Here is a 6,479-nt window from a genome sequence, read left to right as displayed (position 1 = left end):
GATCAAACAATGCATGGAATTTAAATTAAAAATTATTGAAATAAATCAGTCAAAATTTGTAGAAAAATACAATCATCATAAATATCCAATTTTGATCACTTACCTACTACCATTCTCAAGTCAATAAAATATTAAACGTTAACAACTTTTGACACCCCACAATATCAAAATGGGCAAAAAATGAGGAGAAATATAAACAACAAAAATCAACTAATAAGACAATCCATAACATTAAATAAATCAATCCCATAATATAAACATCTAAGGATATTGGAAGAAAATGAAGAAAACAATAGAAATCACACACCCACGTACCTTAAAGAAGAGAGGATAAAACACAAAGAGGAAGCAAATGAGAGGCGCAGTGGAAGGTATAGGTGGTGGCACCTTCACGTCGGAGAGGACTAAGGTGGTCGACAGCAATAATGGAGGAAGATTGAGATATTTCTACCGATTTTCGTGTGCAAGTAGAGAAGAGAGAATAAGGGAGAAGACGAACGGACAGGAATGAAAAATGAGACTGAAAATTGAATAAAAAAAGGGAATAAATGACGAGTATTTTAATACTCATCATTTATTCAAGAATATATGACGGGTGTTTAATGATGGGTGTTTTTAAAATTTAAAATTTTTTTTTTTTTTTCCTTTTCAGACATTGAAACGTTGGGCAACAATAAACACTCATCATATATTGTTCAGAATTTAAATGATGGGTATTTAAAATACCCATCATTTAAAGTCCAATTTTTTTAATTTTTTTCCTACCAAAAAATGAAACGTTAGGCTGAGATAAATGATGAGGATTTTAAAAAACCATCATTTAAGGTTTTTAATATATATGACAGGTGTTTTAAATACCTGTTATTTATTTTCTGACCATCACTCACCTCTCTCATATATGACATATTTTTATTTAACCATCATTTTAAGGCATCTTATATTTAATTTTTTGTAGTAGTGAGAAAGGTTCTTTAGAACTAAACTAGTACTTTATGACTGGTTTGGGTCGAAACGATAAAGTTTTGAAGCTATAGGCAAGATTTGCCCTAATTTAGAGAGAGTGTAGTGAGAGAAATTGGTCAAGAAATGTTAAAGCTTGAAATGAGGGGTACTCAGTGGTAATGTGTGTAATCGAATGTGAAACATGGATTTGACAGTGATTAGGTATGTTATTGCAATAATTGATACTTTTGTCAATAGTGAAATTGACTTTGAATGCCAATTATGTAAATTTTAGTGTGTGATAAAGTAGATAACAGAAAGAGATTCAAGTAAGGAAGTAACATAAGCAAGCCTTTCTGGCGAACAGAAGGGTTAAGGTAACCATATAGTTTATTGTGTTTATCAACTATTATAACTGTGTAAAAGTAAATACAAAATGAGAAACAGTAGTTTATGAGTTTTTATGCATAATTTGTGTTGAAAATGGTTTTAGCATGAGCATTGGTTTGTGAAATGGTATTTGAAAGTTTATCAATTTCAATTGAAATATATCTATATGATATGATGATATATATTGCGGAAAAGTGAATAAAGTAGTGATAATTATGAAAGGAGCATGATCATAAGGGGTGGGAGTTCACCCAAGATATGTGGAGATGTGTGTGTGGAGATATATGAGAGAAGAATACATATGGTTAGGCTAGTACAATGGGACATCCAGTGCAACATTATATGGGGTGGTACCATGAGTAATATGGTATAGCACATTATGAGATTGTTACTATGAGACATCCGGGCAGTCTAGCAACTCCCTAATACTGGATAAGGTGCGGTTAGGAGTCAACGATGCCTCTACCATAAGTTTATGAAGAGGGAAACCATAGTTTGTAGGTGGGTTAGATTACCTTTGGCCGGGAATCTCTACCACTGAAAGTTTGTTTAGGTTGACAAATGGTTGATCAAGGAGAGCCTATGATTTCATGTCAGGGAGCATTGTGAGGTTCAGTGGCTAGATGATCATGCTAATATGTATTGTGTGGAATTCCTTTAAAATAATGTTATGTTTTCATACTTCTATATATATGTGATATTACCTTAGTTTTGATACTTTGGCATAGTTATATTGTGGTAATAGGCATTAAATGAGTCATATTCGTTACTGAGATTTTTATCTCACCTGTGGCTATTTACATTTTTTAGGTTCTAGTGTTAGTGGTTCAATAGGAAAGGATATAGGCTAAGTTAGCATCTCTCACCTAAGTCTTTGTAAGAATTAGTATAATGAATTTTGTTGTTAATAGTTGTAAATATGTATAAGTTGCCTTAGGACTTGCGCATGTGTATATTATAGTATTTGATGATTTTGAGCTCCCTAACCCTTGTATATGTGTGAATCATGAAATGATTGGATGAGCTAGTGGAGGAATGTATAGTGTGTGAATTTGAGATGTTTGAAGAATGTTTGAGATGATTTGGCCGTGTATGAGATAAAGAAGTGAAATGGTGATTTTGGCCCAAAGTGTGAAATGGTGATTTTAGCCAAAAGTATGGAATGGATAGTTTATAGGCCAATTGTGTGTATGTGTGTGATCAATCAAGTGTGTATAGTCCATTTGGACATGGTTAAGGTCCAAAAAGTGGTTATTTGGTTTTGAATTGAGACACTTGGGTGTCCAATTTTTGATGAAAATATTGGATTGAGATGAAACTGATATCTTTAGTTAGATTTCAAAACAAGCTTTGTACGGGTGCTTAAACCATCCTAATTGGACATTGCATGTGAAAACGGCATGCATTTGAATTTCATATCAGAAATTGCCATTTGACATTAAATTCAAGTGTGTGTGTCACGGTGTATGTACCCTTATGCTGTGGCCCATGGCACAGAGTGAGCAGCTGTGGCCTCTGTGTCACATGCCACGACACACGTGGCACAAGCCATAATGCATGGTGCAAGATTTCACTTTGTTTTCCTGTTTTGCATATGTTTTTCCTAATCCTTGATGCACATTGTATTATTGCTTCTGTTGTGCATAACATTTTGTGATTTAGGTGATTTATAAAATGATTTTTGGAAATCCTTTTCTAGGATCCCAAGGCTTTCAATATTTTCTAACTAAATCATTTCAAAGTGATTAGATTAGTTGTAATAGAGCGTATGGTAATGTCGATAAAGGGTACTACAATATGCATTAACATGCATCACATCTACGAGAAAACCTTGGATTATGGTAGGGGGATGCGGTGTTGGATAGGGAGGTGCAGCAATAGATTAAAATTTTAAAGTCCCTATCCTGATATGGATTGAGTGAACTCATTCAAATCAAGGTGGATAGAAGAGTTATCTTTTAATTCTTTGAACTTAGCACACGTTCTCCTTAAGAGTTCAGATCTCAAGAGTTGACAATATAGATCTGCTCCCTCTACAAGTATCTACATGAACAGCTCTCTAACTCTAACAGCATGCTAGTGCTCCCAGCGTCCGTTCTTCTTTGAATGTTAGTTTCTTTCTATAAGGTGTTTCGTGTCATAAGATTCAAAATCAAACAAGTTGAAAAGTCCATCTTGATGGTGCTTAGAAATGTGTTTCTCATTTATATGGCCGAAACGACAATGCCATAGGTAGGTTGGATCAAATCGTTCGATTTGATCCTTTTGGTAATTACATTATAGATGTCTTCATTACCAGAATGTTCTAGATTTAAAAGATAATGACGAAAATGCAAATCACCATTAGCATAAAAAATGTCATTTCAATAAATAAAACATTTACCATTCCCAGTAAAGGAAGTAAAACCTTCCTTATCCAAATAAGAAAGAGAAACAATGTTACTACTCAAAACAGGAACATAATAGCAATTGTTCAAAACTAACAAAAGCCCACTAGGCAAAAGTAATTCATAAGTGCCTATGGCTAAAGCAACAACTCTTGCTCTGTTTCCAACTCGTAGGTCCACTTTGCCCTTCATCAACTTTCTACTATTTCTGAGACCCTGCACATTTGTACAAATATGAGAACCACATGCAGTATCTAATATCCATGCAGAAGAAGTAGAAAGGTGAATGTCTATAACATAAATACCTGAAGAAGTAGCCTCGCTATCCTTCTTTTTCAGATCTTCCAGGTAGAGCTTGTAGTTCCTCTTCCAATGACCCGATTCATTGCAAAAGAAGCAAACTCCTTCCTTTAGAGGCTTTGCCTTCTTGGCTAGAGGCTTAGTTTCGGGCTTGTTTGACTCTTTGGTCTTACCATCTGAGCCTTTATCCTTTCCCTTGCCCTTGCCTTTGCCTTTCTTTTTCATACCCTTTCCTTTTTGAACCACCTAAACAGTATTAGGCTTTTTCTTAATGTTTTTGCTCAGCAGTTTTAAGCACCCCACGTAGTTCAAAAATGGATTTCTCTATGTCATTCATGTTATAGTTCATAACAAATTGGTCATAACTTTCCGAGAGTGAGTTCAAGATCAAATCTGTAGCCAAATCCTGGCTTAAAGGAAATCCAAGCCTCTCAAGGTGATCAATATAGCTCTTTATCTTTAAAACATGAGTGTTAACTGATACACCCTCAGCCATCTTGCAGGAGTGTAAGGCCTTTGTAGTCTTATACCTCTCTTGCCTTGCCTGTTGCTAGAACATATCCTTAAGATATACAATCATCTCATAAGCTTCCACGTGTTCCTAATCTCTTTAAAGTTCTAAAACCATGGTAGCTAGCATTAGGCATCCTACATCTACCGAGTCATTGGTATGCTTTGTGTAAGCATCCCTTTGAGCTCTTGAAGCGTTGGCTGCAGGTTCCTCAAGAATGGGTTCATCTAGGACATAAGCCTTTCTTTGCTACTTGATAACAATTCTCAAGTTCCTGAACCAATCAAGAAAGTTCATCTTATTGAGTTTTTCCTTTTTAAGGACTGATTGCAGCGATAGTGTAGCAGTGGTACTATCGACATGATTCTACAATAAAATACACAAAGTTAATTTTATATCTCCTACTAAAACTAACAACCCTCAAATTTGATTAGTAGGCTAAGACCTATATGTCACTTGAATTTAAGTCCACTTTGACAGTTATTTAGGTAGGTAACTCATTTACTAATTACATCACATGTAACTCTTAGATCGTTATGGATTCAATCATCATAAGATTCAGCATGTTCAATCCCATCTAATGCCTTTAAGATTCAAAACTATTTTGATATTCTCAATTAAGTCAGACAATAATGAACCTTTTTAAGTAGCACCATTACTCATGTTTGTCTCACCAAGATAACCTAAATGAATCTACTTTAGTGAATCCTACATTTGAGTGATCTAGATTTTGATAAATATTCATTAATTGATGTCATTATAACTTGAGATTTTAATTAGAGGGTTTGATTTATTAATTTAATATTCGTGTAAATTTAAAGCAATTGTATCTCATACAAAACCATGCATATTATGATCTAATCAAAAGCATAATTAAAATTGATACAATATGGCTCACCTAACTTATGTCCTTCCCAAGCCAATGAGAGAAACCTCTCTAAGAAAATGAATTACATCAAGAAACCTCATTTATACATATGAGGGAATTGGGATGAGAAGAGAATGTACATTTAGAGTTTATAGAGAGAGGCACGAGGTGCAGGCCATATTTAAAAATTACAACTCTTGTAAAACTAGAGCCATATGTGTCACCATACCCAAATAACTTCAAGACAAAGAAAAGACAACAAATAAACATTCATATATAATGAAAGGCTATAAATTGTGAATTATGTTGTGCTACATAGAGTTAGCCACGGCGGTCTTGCTAGCTAGTTAGTCATATTTCGAAAAGCTTATTCTCTTTAAATGAGTTACTGCCTCAAACCCTTTGGATTCATCAATCATATTAATAATCTAGCCTAAACTATATGAGAACGTGAACAAACAATAATGACATTGAGAACGCACATAACATAGCTAAATATTAATCATATTAATGTATTTAAATTCATATAAATTTAAATAGATATAAAATGAGTTTATATGTATATATATATATATGTTTCGAAAACATCACATGAAAAAGATATATAGATTTCAAAAATCTTAAAACAACATTCATCTAAAGAAGTTCCTCACATGAAGATTTAAGAATGTAATCAACCAAAACCCAACTTAAATGAAAATTCGACTTAGCTTTGATACCACTACTAGATAAGGAGGCGCGACGAAAGGTTAAAATTTCAAAGTCCCTATCCTAGTATGGACTGAATGAACTCGTTTAAGTCAAGGTAGATAGAAGAGTTACCATTTAATTCTTTGAACTTGGCACACGTTCTCCTCAAGAGTCTGGATCTCAGGAGCTGACAACGTAGATCTGCTCCCTCTACCAGTCAGTATCTACACGAACAGCTCTCTAACTTGAACAGCATGCTACCGCAACTAACGTCTATTCTTCTTTGAACGTTAGTTTTCTTTCTATCGGGTGTTTCATAGCTCTAAAGTGTTTTCATGGTTAGAACTTTTCTAACTCTCTTATCCTTCATAAAGGACGTCCTTATCTATAT

Source organism: Prosopis cineraria, unplaced genomic scaffold (genome assembly GCF_029017545.1).
Source record: "Prosopis cineraria cultivar Desert tree isolate PC_DT_omini unplaced genomic scaffold, ASM2901754v1 PC5, whole genome shotgun sequence".
Taxonomy (NCBI): Eukaryota; Viridiplantae; Streptophyta; class Magnoliopsida; order Fabales; family Fabaceae; genus Prosopis; species Prosopis cineraria.
This window is presented reverse-complemented; position numbering follows the sequence as displayed.